The sequence below is a fragment of the Peromyscus eremicus genome, chromosome X (genome assembly GCF_949786415.1).
Source record: "Peromyscus eremicus chromosome X, PerEre_H2_v1, whole genome shotgun sequence".
NCBI lineage: Eukaryota > Metazoa > Chordata > Mammalia > Rodentia > Cricetidae > Peromyscus > Peromyscus eremicus.
In genome coordinates this window covers 76,759,055-76,771,734 of record NC_081439.1, presented here as the reverse complement: position 1 = coordinate 76,771,734, position 12,680 = coordinate 76,759,055, and positions in this window count along the sequence as shown.

Sequence of the window (12,680 nt, the reverse complement as noted above, 5' to 3'; positions counted from 1 at the left end):
ATCTCATTCCATTTCTCTGTCATTGGGCTATCCTCATGTCTTTCTTGGGGTCCTATTTTCCAGGTAGCCTCCCTGGTGATGTGAGTAGCAGTTCAGTCATCCTTGTTCCACATCTAGTATCCTCCTATGAGTGAGTACATACCATGTTTGTCTTTCTGAGTCTGGGTTACCTCACTCAGGATTTTTTCTAGATCCATCCATTTGTCTGAAAACCTCATGATGTCATTGTTTTTCTCTGCTGAGTAGTATTCCATTGTGTATATGTACCACATTTTGTTTATCCATTCTTCAGTTGAAGGGCATCTAGGTTGTTTCCATGTTCTGGCTATTAAAAACAATGCTGATATGAACATAGCTGAACAAGTGCTCTTGTGATGTGGTTGAGCATTCCTTGGGTATATACCTGTAGCTAGAGTTTTCCTGCCTGGCCCACAGTCAGGACAAATTTCTATCACCTGCCAGTCCCACAGCCTCAGACCCGACCAAGTAAACACAGAGACTTATATTGGTTACAAACTGTGTGGCCATGGCAGGCTTCTTGCTAACTGTTCTTACAGCTTAAATTAATCCATTTCCATTTATCTATACCTTGCAACATGGCTCGTGGCTTACTGGCATCTTCACATGCTGTTTGTCATCCTGTCGGCTGGCAGTGTCTCTCTGACTCAGCCTTCCACTTCCCAGCTTTATTCTCCTCCTTGTCCCACCTACACTTCCTGCCTAGCCAATGGCCAATCAGTGTTTTATTTATTGACTAATTAGCAACACATTTGCCATACAGAACATCCCACAGCATATACCCAAGAGTGGTGTAGCTGGATCTTGGGGGAGATGGATTCCCAATTTCCTAAGAAAGCGCCATATTGATTTCCAAAGTGGTTGTACAAGCTTGCATTCCCACCAGCAGTAGAGGAGAGATCCCCTAGCTCCACATCCTCTCCAGCATAAGGTGTCTTCAGTGTTTTTGATCTTAGCCATTCTGACAGGCGTAAGGTGGTATCTCAGAGTTGTTTTGATTTGCATTTCCCTGATGATTAGGGATGTTGAGCAATTCCTTAAATGTCTTTCAGCCATTTGAGTTTCCTCTGTTGAGAATTCTCTGTTTAGTTCTATAGCCTGTAGATGTAACCAACCTTCTTATTAAACAAGAAACACAGAACCAATGCAAAGAAGAAAGCCAAGAGGTCAGAGCTAAGAGCTAAAACCTTACCCTTCCTCCTGCAGTGGTCCTACCTCTCCGAACTCACTACCCCTGTGTTAATGTCTTTATATAGTGTTCCTGTTCTGCCTTCTCATTGGTTGTAAACCCAACCACATGACCGCCTCATCACGGCCTGTCTGTATAGGCCTCCAGGTTTTCCTTGCTTGGTATTGAGATTAAAGGCATGTGTGTCCAATAATGGCTGTATCCCTGAACACACAGAGACTTACCCAGCTCTGCATACCAAGTGCTGGGATTACAAGTGTATGCCACCACTGCCCTGCTTTCCTATGGCTTGCTAATAGCTCTGACCCCCGGGCAACTTTATTTATTAACATACAAATAACATTTTAATATAAATAAAATATCACCATAATAGCTCATTTCTTAATTGGACTGTTGGGCATTTTGATATCTAATTTCTTGAGTTCCTTATATATTCTGGATAACAGTCCTCTGTCAGATGTGGGGTTGGTGAAGATATTTTCCCATTCTGTAGGCTGTTGTTTTGTCCTATTGACCATGTCCTTTGCCCTACAAAAGCTTCTCAGTTTCAAGAGGTCCCATTGATTGATTGTTTCTCTCAGTGTCTGTGCTATTGGTGTTCTATTTAGAAAGTGGTCTCCTATGCCAATGCATTCAAGACTACTTCCTACTTTCTCTTCTAGCAGGTTCAGAGTAGCTGGATTTATGTTGAGGTCCTTGATCCACTGGGACTTAAGTTTTGTGCACGGTGATAGATATGGATCTATTTGCAGCCTTCTACATGTTGATATCCAGTTATGCCAGCACCATTTGTTGAAGATGCTTTCTTTTTTCCATTGTGCACTTTTGGCTTCTTTGTTAAAAATTATTTGTTCATAGGTGTGCGGATTAATGTCAGGGTCTTCAGTTCGATTCCATTGGTCCATATGTCGGTTTTTAGGCCAGTACCAAGCTGTTTTATTACTGTAGCTCTATAATAGAGCTTGAAGTAAGGGATCGTGATGCCTCCAGAGATTGTGTTATTGTACAGGATTCTTTTGGCTATTCTGGGCTATTTGTTTTTCCATATGAAGTTGAGTATTATTCTTTCCAGGTCTGTGAAGAATTGTGTTGGTATTTTGATGGGGATTGCATTGAATCTGTAGATTGCTTTTGGTAAGATTGCCATTATTACTATGTTAGTCCTGCCTATCCATGAGCATGGGAGATCTTTTCATTTTCTGACATCTTCTTCAATTTCTTTTTTCAGGGACTTAAAGTTCTTATCATATAGGTCCTTCACTTGCTTGGTTCGTGTTACCCCAAGGTATTTTATGTCATTTGTGGCTATAGTAAAGGGTGATGTATCTCTGATTTCCTTCTCAGCTTCTCTGTCCATTGTATATAGGAGGGCTACTGATTTTTTTGAGTTGATCTTGTATCCTGCTTTGTTGCTGAAGGTGTTTATAAGCTGTATCAGTTCCTTGGTGGAATCTTTGGGGTCGCTCAAGTATACTATCATGTCATCTGCAAATAGAGAAAGCTTGACTTCTTCCTTTCCAATTTGTATCCCCTTAATCTCCTTATGTTGTCTTATTGCTCTGGCTAGAACTTCAAGTACTATATTGAATAAGTATGGGGAGAGCGGACAGCCTTGCCTCGTTCCTGATTTTAGTGGAATTGCTTTGAGTTTCTCTCCATTTAATTTGATGTTGGCTGTTGGCTTGCTGTAAATTGCCTTTCTTATGTTTAGGTATGTTCCCTGTATTCCTGATCGCTCCAAGACCTTTATCATGAAGGGGTGTTGGATTTTGTCAAATGCCTTTTCTGCATCTAGTGAGAAGATCATGTGGCTTTTTTTTTTTTGAGTTTGTTTATATGATGTATTACATTGACGGGCTTTTGTATGTTGAACTATCCTTGCATCCCTGGGATGTAGCCTACTTGATCATGGTGGATAATTGTTTTGATGTGTTCTTGGAGTCTGTTTGCCAGTATTTTATTGAGTATTTTTGCATCAATGTTCATGAGGGAGATCGGTCTGTAGTTCTCTTTCTGTGTTGTATTCTTGTTTGGTTTAGGAATCAGGGTAATTGTAGCCTCATAGAAGGAGTTTGGTAATGTTCCTTCTGTTTCTATTGTGTGGAACAATTTAGAGAGTATTGGTATTAACTCTTCTTTGAAGATCTGGTAGAATTCTGTGCTGCAACCATCTGGTCCTGGGCTTTTTTTGGTTGGGAGACTTTTAATGACTGATTCTATTTCATTAGGGGTTATTGGATTATTTAAATAGTCTATTAGGTCTTGATTTAACTTAGGTATGTGGTACATATCCAGAAAGTTATCCATTTCTTTTAGGTTTTCCAGTTTTGTGGAATAGAGGTTTTTGACGTATGACCTGATGATTCTCTGGATTTCCTCAATGTCTGTTGTTATGTCCCCCTTTTCATTTCTGATTTTGTTGATTTGGATGCTCTCTCTCTCTGTCTTTTGGTTAGTTTGGATAAGGACTTGTCTATCTTGTTGATTTTCTCAAAGAACCAACTCTTTGTTTCATTAATTTTTTTGTATTGTTCTCTTTGTTTCTATTTTATTGATTTCAGCTCTCACTTTGACAATTTCCTGGCATCTATTTTTCCTGGGAGACTTTGCTTCTTCTTGTTCTAGAGCTTTCAGGTGTGCTATTACGTCACTAGTGTGAGATTTCTCCAACTTATTTATGTGGGAATTTAGTGCTATGAATTTCCCTCTTAGTACTGCTTTCATAGTGTCCCATAGGTTTGGATATGTGGTGTCTTCATTTTCGTTGATCTCTAGGAAGTCTTTAATTTCTTTCTTTATTTCTTCCTTAACCCATTGGTGATTCAGTTGGGTATAATTCAGTTTCCATGATATTGTAGGTTTTCTGTAGTTTTTGTTGTTGTTGAAATCCAACTTTAGACCATGGTGGTCTGATAGAACACAATAGGTTATTCCAATTGTTTTGTATCTGTTTAGATTTGTTTTGTGGCCAAGTATATGGTCAACTTTAGAGAAGGTTCCATGGGTTGCTGAGAAGAAGGTATATTATTTTTGTTAGGATAGAATGTTCTGTAGATATCGATTAAGTCCATTTGAGTCATGACATCAGTTAAGTCCTTTATTTCTCTGTTAAGTTTCAATTTGGGAGATCTGTCCAGTGGTGAAAGTGGGGTGTTGAGGTCTCCCACTTTTAATGTGTAGGGTTTTATATGTGATTTAAGCTTTAGTAATGTTTCTTTTACATATGTGGGTGCCCTTGTGTTTGGGGCATAAATGTTCAGAATTGAGACTTCATCTTGGTGAATCTTTCCTGTGATGAGTATGTAATGCCTTTCTTGGTCTCTTTTGATTGATTTTAGTTTGAAGTCTATTTTGCTGGATATCAGGATGGCTACACCCGCTTGTTTCTTAAGACCATTTGATTGGAAAGTCTTTTCCCAGCCTTTTATTCTTAGGTAGTGTCTATCTTTGAATTTGAGGTGTGTTTCTTGTATGCAGCAGAAAGATGGGTCCTGCTTTCGTATTCATTCTGTAAGCCTATGTCTTTTTATAGGTGAATTAAGTCCATTGATATTGAGGGATATTAATGACCAATGATTGTTCATTCCTGTTATTTTTTGGTGGTGATGTGTGTGTACTTCTCTTCGTTGGGGTTTACTGCTGTGGCTTTATCTATTGCCTGTGTTTTTGAGGGTGTATCTGACTTCCTTAGGTTGGAATTTTCCTTCTAGTACTTTCTGTAGGGCTGGGTTTGTGGATAAGTATTGTTTAAACCTGGCTTTGTCATGGTATGTCTTGTTCACTCCATCTATGATGACTGAAAGTTTTGCTGGGTATATTAGTCTAGGCTGGCATCCCTGGTCTCTTAGTGTCTGCATTACGTCTGTCCAAGTCCTTCTGGCTTTCAAAAGTCTCCATTGAGAAATCGGGTGTTATTCTGATGGGTTTGCCTTTATACGTCACTTGGCCTTTTTCCTTTGCTGCTCTTAATATTCTTTCTTTATTCTGTATGTTTAGTTGTTTAATTATTATGTGGCGAGGGGCCTTTTTTGGGGGTCTAGTGTGTTTGGTGTTCTATAGGCTTCTTGTATCTTCATAGGCATTTCCTTCTTTAAGTTGGGAAAGTTTTCTTCTATGATCTTGTTGAATATATTTTCTGTGCCCTTGAGTTGGTATTCTTCTCCTTCTTCTACCCCTCTTATTTGTAGGTTTGGTCTTTTCATGGTGTCCCAAATTTCTTAGGCATTTCGGTTCATGACTTTGTTGGCTTTAGCATTTTCTTTGACTGATGAATCTATTTCTTCTACTGTATCTTCAACGCCAGAGATCCTCTCTTCCATCTCTTGCATTCTGTTGATTATACTTGCATCTGAAGTTCCCAATCATTTACTCAGATTTTCCTTTTCCAGCATTCCCTCTGTTTTTGTCTTCTTCATTTTTTTCTATTTTCCTTTTCAGGTCTTGGACTGTTTCCTTCATTTGTTTCTTTGATTTTTCTTGATTTTCTTTCAGTATTTTATTGTTTTCTTCCAGGACTTTATTGATTTCTTCTAATTTGTTTGCCCTTTCCTCTAGTTGTTTACAGTGTTCTTCCCATTTTTTGCCTTTTCCTCTACACAAGCCTCTAGCTTCTTCATGATGTCATTCATAAGGCTGTTTTCTTCTGCTTCTTCCAATTTCTGATGTTCAGGTCTAGGTGTTGGGGAGGACTAGGTTCTGGTGATGCTGTATTGCTATTCATTTTGTTGTATGTGTTTCTGCCTTGACGTCTGCCCATCTCCTTGTGGTTCGTTCTTGGCCTTATCCGCACACTTGGTTCAGACAGAGCTGACAGATTCAGGAAGTCTCTCTCTCTTGTCCAGATGGGAGCTCTCTTGTCCAAATTGGAAGTCCGGAGCAGGATGGGAGCTCTTCTCTCTCTCTCTCTCTCTCTCTCTCTCTCTCTCTCTCTCTCTCTGCTCCATAAATGAAGTCCAGGGCAGGATGGGAGCTGGGGGAAAGCCTCTAAGTCTCAGGAAGAAGCTGGGGGCTGGGGTGGATGGGCATGGGGGCAGGGCGTGGAGATTGCAGGGTCTTCCAGGGGTCTTGGAGAAGGGGATCCTTCCCGGTGGGGCTAGAAGGGGACCTGCCCAGTGACCAGAACCTGGGGCCAAGTTGGGCAGGTCTTCCCCAGAGTGGCTGGTGCCCAGGGATGGGGTCCAGGCCCAGCTAGGGCACTCACCTGTGCTCCAGAACCAAAATTTGCATTTCTATGTACAAATAATGGATAATCTGAAAATGAAACTTAGAAAATAAAACAGTTTATGATAATACCAAGAAATACTTTGAGAGAAATTTAATAAAAAATTGAAAAATTTATACACCAAACACTGTAAAACGTTGCTAGATTTTAAATATAAATAGACATCCTACCTTTATGTACTGAAATATTTAATATTGCTAAAATGTCATTACAACCCAGAGCAATCTACAGTTTAAACACAATATTTCTCAAAATGTCAGTGACATTTTTATTTGGAAATAGGAAAAAAAGCAGTCTTGATATGTATGTGGAACTTCAAGGACTTAACAATCTTTAAAAACAAGACTGGAAAACTCACATATCTGAATTTCAAGTCACTACAAATCTACAGTACCCCAAACAGTAGGATACTGGCATAAAAGCATTCTGATGTAATGATTTAGTAACATACAGAGCCCAGAAATTAATCTTCAAACAGATAATTAAATAATATTCACCAAGGTGGACAAACTCTTCAACTGAGAAAAAGAGAGTGTTTTCAACAAATAGTTCTGGAAAAAACGAATAGCTATATACAAAGGAATGAAGTTGAATTCTTACCTATTATTCCGTTTTTCATTGTTAGAACAAAATGTCTGAAGATGGCTACTCAAAAAAAGGAAGCTTATTAAGCTCACAGTTTTGGAGGCTGAACATTGAAAGTTGTGTCTCTTCCTCGCTTTGGCTTTTGGTCTAACAACATTTGGGATGATGTCAGGAGTAGTTTGAGAGAGTGGGGTCACACTGGGAGACAGAAAGCCCAGGAAAAAGGAGAGTGGCCAGTCTCTCATGAGTATTTTCCAGGATCCCAGAGGAGTTATATCAATTTCTTTTGAGGCATGTGTTCTGAAAAACATAATAAATCACATCCCATCAGTTCTCTTTAGGGCAGATCTTTAAGGTCTCAACAAGTCTGACATTGCAGTACTTAGAGAGAAGTTTCCAAAATACAACACTTTGAGGGACAAAGAGTATGTACTTTAGAACATATACAAAATAAAAACAAGCCAAAGACATAAAAATAAAGCTATAAAGTACCCAGATCAAAACAAGGAAAATCTTCATACAATTGATTTTTGCACTTTCTTTGAGATAACACCAAAACCACAGGCAACAAGATAAAAAGTAAATTAAGCTGCATGAAAATTAAAAACTTTTGTTCCTCAAAAAGTCTTTCAATAGAAAGAAAGTGCAATCCACTGAATAGGAGAAAATGCTGATAAGTCACATAACTGATGAGGGATTAATAGAATATATAAGGTGTCAAATGATGTACATAGGTGCACACATATAAATAGTATACAGGAGAGAGAGCAAGGTAATACAATGTGTTCACTGGAATGTGAATGTTCTGAGTTTTCTGTTTGGGAGCTTGTAGTATTATTTATTTCATTAATAAGCTCCAGGAGGAAGTTACTTGAAGACAAATGGAAGACCAACTGTAAGCAATATATTTAAATAATGACTTAGGAGACCAATGACAAGTTAAAATGTAAAATTCATTATTTATTACATTTAATAGATTTTATAAGAAAGTACATGACTAAATAGTTTTAAAGTCAATTTTATAGCCAGGTGTGCTAGTACAACCCTGCAATCCCAGTATTCACAAAGCTTAGCCAAGAGGAATGGGTCTGAGTCAACAGTAGAATACTGCCTCTCCCTCAACAAAACAAAATACAAACTTTACATTTATTAAGTAAAGTTAGTAGATGTGTTCAAACTTGTGCTGTTTGATTTTTTTCACATGAATTCTTATTTAGTGTTTAAATCTTACATAAATTTAAAATGTAACAAATGGGACTGGAGAGATGGCTCAGTAATTAAGAGTACTGTCTGCTCTTCCAGGGAATCCAGATTTAATTCCCAGCACTCACATGGAAGCTCACAATTGTGTGTAACTCCAGTCCCAGGGAATCTAATACCCTCTACTGGCCTCTATGGGGACCAGGCACACACATGGTATATAGATATCAAAACACTCATACATACAAAATAAAATAAATCTAAAACCTGTAACAAAAAGACAGTTTTGACAAGGAAAATATCCACTGACAAGACAAAATTGAAAGGATACTAATGATTCATAAAGTACCCAAAAGACATGTCCATGGTGTACTTTTGCCACAAGTCATACTGTGGCTATCTATGGCCATAAATGGCCAAAGGTTGTACAAAAGCATAGCTTTTCTTTGGTATAATATGGAACTTCAGTATTTCTTTTACAAATGAATGGTATGTATCTCTGTTTTTGAATAAAGGTATTCATCCATTTTCTGCAAATGTATTACTTAATACGAATATTCTTGATGCCACTGAACTGTATAGTTAATATATTAAAGACAAAATTTGGTGCAATGTATATGTAAGTGAGATAAAAATATATATTTATGTACTTACATATCATTTTTTCTGTTATTTGGAAAGTTTATATTAGATGACACTGAATTCTCCTATGGATTAAAACCCACAATCTTAAGGATTTTTTTTCTGAGTTCCTTTAAAGACCTAAAGATCGGTTTATATTAAATATAGTTTAGATTAAGTAGAGCTGCATGGAATTGATTATTTTTTTCTTTAAAAAAAAAACCTCTTCATTGTCTTTTTGTTTATGCTAAAATAATTTCGAAATAGCCTGTCTTCTACTAAACTATTACACAAGACAGATTCAGTTAGAATCTGGTGCTTCAATAGAAATCAAGTTTTTTTCAGAGAAGCATCATCCACATTTGTTTTCTTTCTATTGTTGTAAGTAAAATACAATGACCAAAAGCAACTTATTGAAGGGTTTATTTACGGTACAAGAGGGATAAGCATTTATCACAGGCAGAAGGCATTGCCGGTAAGCTGAAGGTATGACAACAGGAACAGGAAGCTGTGAGCTCACATCAACAACCTAAAAAATAAGGCAGAGAGCAAACTAGAAATGGCATGAAGCTTTAAACTGCCAAAGCCCACCTCCAACAAGAACACACGTTCAAAACCTCCCAAACAGTGCTCCCACTAAGGACTAAGTATTCAAACATCTGAGTCTATGGGGAATATTCCCATTCAAACCGCTACAGTGAGTATGACCCAACTTATGGGAGGGGGCACAAAAGGAGTGCAGGAACTCAAGTACTTTTACCACTGTCCTGGAATTGGACCACAATCCATTTAGTCACATTTTCAGTGAATAATTATTTTAAATGATTTTGGTGGTGCTTGGGATCAAATAAGTATTTCATAATTTAAGCCATCTTTTAAAGTGTACCAGCCAATAAAATGGAAAGTTAAGATACCAACTAAATGGTAAAATTCATTGAGAGTGCTGTTGATTTCCAGAAAGATAGTTGTGCCTTGCAAAATAGAAAAACTCAATAACAACAAAAAAAATTGAGGACCGCTGAATACATTTATGATGTAAGAATTCAGACACGTTAAATAGATTCAAGCCAAAAACCTCCAGGAATGACTTGCTTAGAAAAAGAATCAAGTGAATAAAATATAAATTAATACAAATTTAATATTTTTCTCTTATGAAACTACCCAATCAGACATTTGAGCATGAAATGTCCTGGCAATCTATCATCAAGTAGTTTCATTTGACATATAGGTTAAATGAACAGCTTATAACATCTCAGAGGCAGGACACTCTAAGCTACTATAGCAATAAGAAATAGTTAAGTACTTCTGAAGTTAATCCAGTATAGCTCTGAATAAACAAAATTTTGTATTTCACTACAGCACCAGCACAAATAAAAAAAGATCCTGCTGATAATGAACTGAAGGTTGACTTTTTCTCCTAAACTAATAATGAATGTATTATTGACTACAAAAAATCAACCTTTACAATTTTTTTCAATTACTAGGAAAATAGTTTATCCATGAGGGAATTTCAGAATACTAACCAGATATTGTGCTGAACCAGAACACATACAGCTAAATGTCTATTAAATTTTATATATAGGACTGTTTTGTTTGCATATGTTTGTGCCTTTATATATGCCTGGTAACTGTAGAGGTGAGAAGAGGGCATTAGACCCCTGAAGCTGATGTTATAAATGTTTGTGATCTGTCCTGTGGGTGCTGGGAATTGAACTCAGGCTCTCTGGAAGAACAGCCATTGCTCTTAACTGCTGAGTTATTTGTCCTGCCCCAATAAATACTATCCTTAAAATGTATCCCCATGTGATTGAGTTTCTTATGTACTAAGGTTTCAGAATTATACAAATAAAGGCTATAAATTCTAGCGCTTGAAAAACTTTACAGAGTTCAGTATAGAATACTGGGAGATGTCTAAAAATGTAGTCTGCCACCATCAGCAAGGAAATTACATGGATAGCTGTTAAAATTTTAGACTCTGAACTCAATCCTGATTCTATAAGATTGCAATCCAGAAATCAACATTTAACAAGCTCTCAAGTGATTGTATTATATTTTGAAGTTTAATAGCCAGTGATTGAAAATGATTCTCTTGCCTAAAAAAAAGTACTTACCTCCAAATGAAAGAAAATAAGTGATAGACCAATACCTTCAAATTCTATGGACAATGAATTAAAAATATAGATTTAGTTTCAGTTTTGCTACAATTAAATATATTAGGAAAGTTATTTTTCATTTTAGATCACTTTCCTAATGTGTTAAAAGAGCAGAATAAAGAAAATGTATTACTTCTTCTAAAACAAATGTTATGCACACACACACACACACACACACACACACACACACACACACACACACACATATATATATATATATATATATATTTAAGTATGTATGTATCTCTTGACTGTCAATTCTTATTCAAATTTTTCAATAGTTATATACCATGTTCAAACAAAGTAAATGAGTATTGGGGACATGGAATAACTTTCCCAAAGTTATTGTTAGGTTAAAACTTTTAAAAATATTTATTCATCATTTGAATTTTTTTTGTTTGAGAACTGTTTATTCATTCTATTAGCTTATTTATTGATTGGATGTTTCTGGTGTATGCATGCATGTGTATGTGTTTAAATTGTATAGTTTTTTACATTTCATCAATATTGATCATTTGTCTGATGTGTGGTTGGCAAAGATATTTTCCCAATCTATAGGTTGTCTCTTCACTTTGGTGATTTTGTTTATTTGGTTTGGTTGGTTGATTTGGTTCTTTTGCAATGTCAAAGCATTGTAATTTCATGTAATCCTAGTTATCAATCACTGAGATCGTCTGTTATTATTAGAATCCTGTTCAGAAAATATTTAAATCTATCTACAGATTGAAGAGTTTTACTTATTTTTCTCTGCCAGTTTTAAAGTTTCAGGACCTACATTAAGGTCTTTTATTTATTTATTTTTTTTGAGACAGGGTTTCTCTGTATATCTATGGATGTCCTGGAACTCACTATGTAGACCAGGCTGGCTTCAAACTTGGAGCTCCACCTGCCTCAGCCTCCCAAGCACTGGGATCAAAGATGTGCGCCACTACCTCCCAGCACATTAAGATCTTTAACTCATTTTGAATTCGTTTTTGTGTAAGGTGAGAGATACAGGTCTAACTTTTAGTGTTCTACCTGTGGAAATGTACTTTCTGACAGCACCAGAGTGAAAGAGCAGACAGAGAATGGGTAAAAGTCTTTGCCAACCAAACATCAGGTAGTGGATTAATGTTACAGACATATAAATACTACAAAATTCAGGAGAACATGTAAAATATTGAGTCTTGAGAGGGGAATAAATAATCAAAGAAGGTCTAGAAAGGAATTCAGAATGGCCAAAACAATAAGCCAGCAAACATCTGCTACTAACAAAGGAGAAAATTAAGAAAAATACAACTAACCAACTAACTAGATTTAAAAAATTCTCTGCTTCCTAATTACAAATGCAAAGTGATGAGCTGATTCAAACTAGGGATGCCAGGAGTACAGAACTATGATGAACTGTGCTCTTCAATTGAGAGCTGAAATTACCCTTAAGTTGCTTTTGTTTGTGAATTTATCATCCTAATAGGAAAAGAAACTATGACAGGATAAGTCAAAGACAGGAAAAAAAGAAAGGAAACAAAGTTAAATAGATTAAAGAAGTTAGAGAGGTTCATAAAAGTAGTATGGAAAAGAGGGGAAAAGGCAAGAGATTAGAAAATGACTGCAAGAAATAAAACAAAAACAAACAAAAACAAACAAACAAAAAGAAAAATGGAATCATCTGGCTGGAGAGATGCAGCTGTGGATACTACATGCACCACTACAA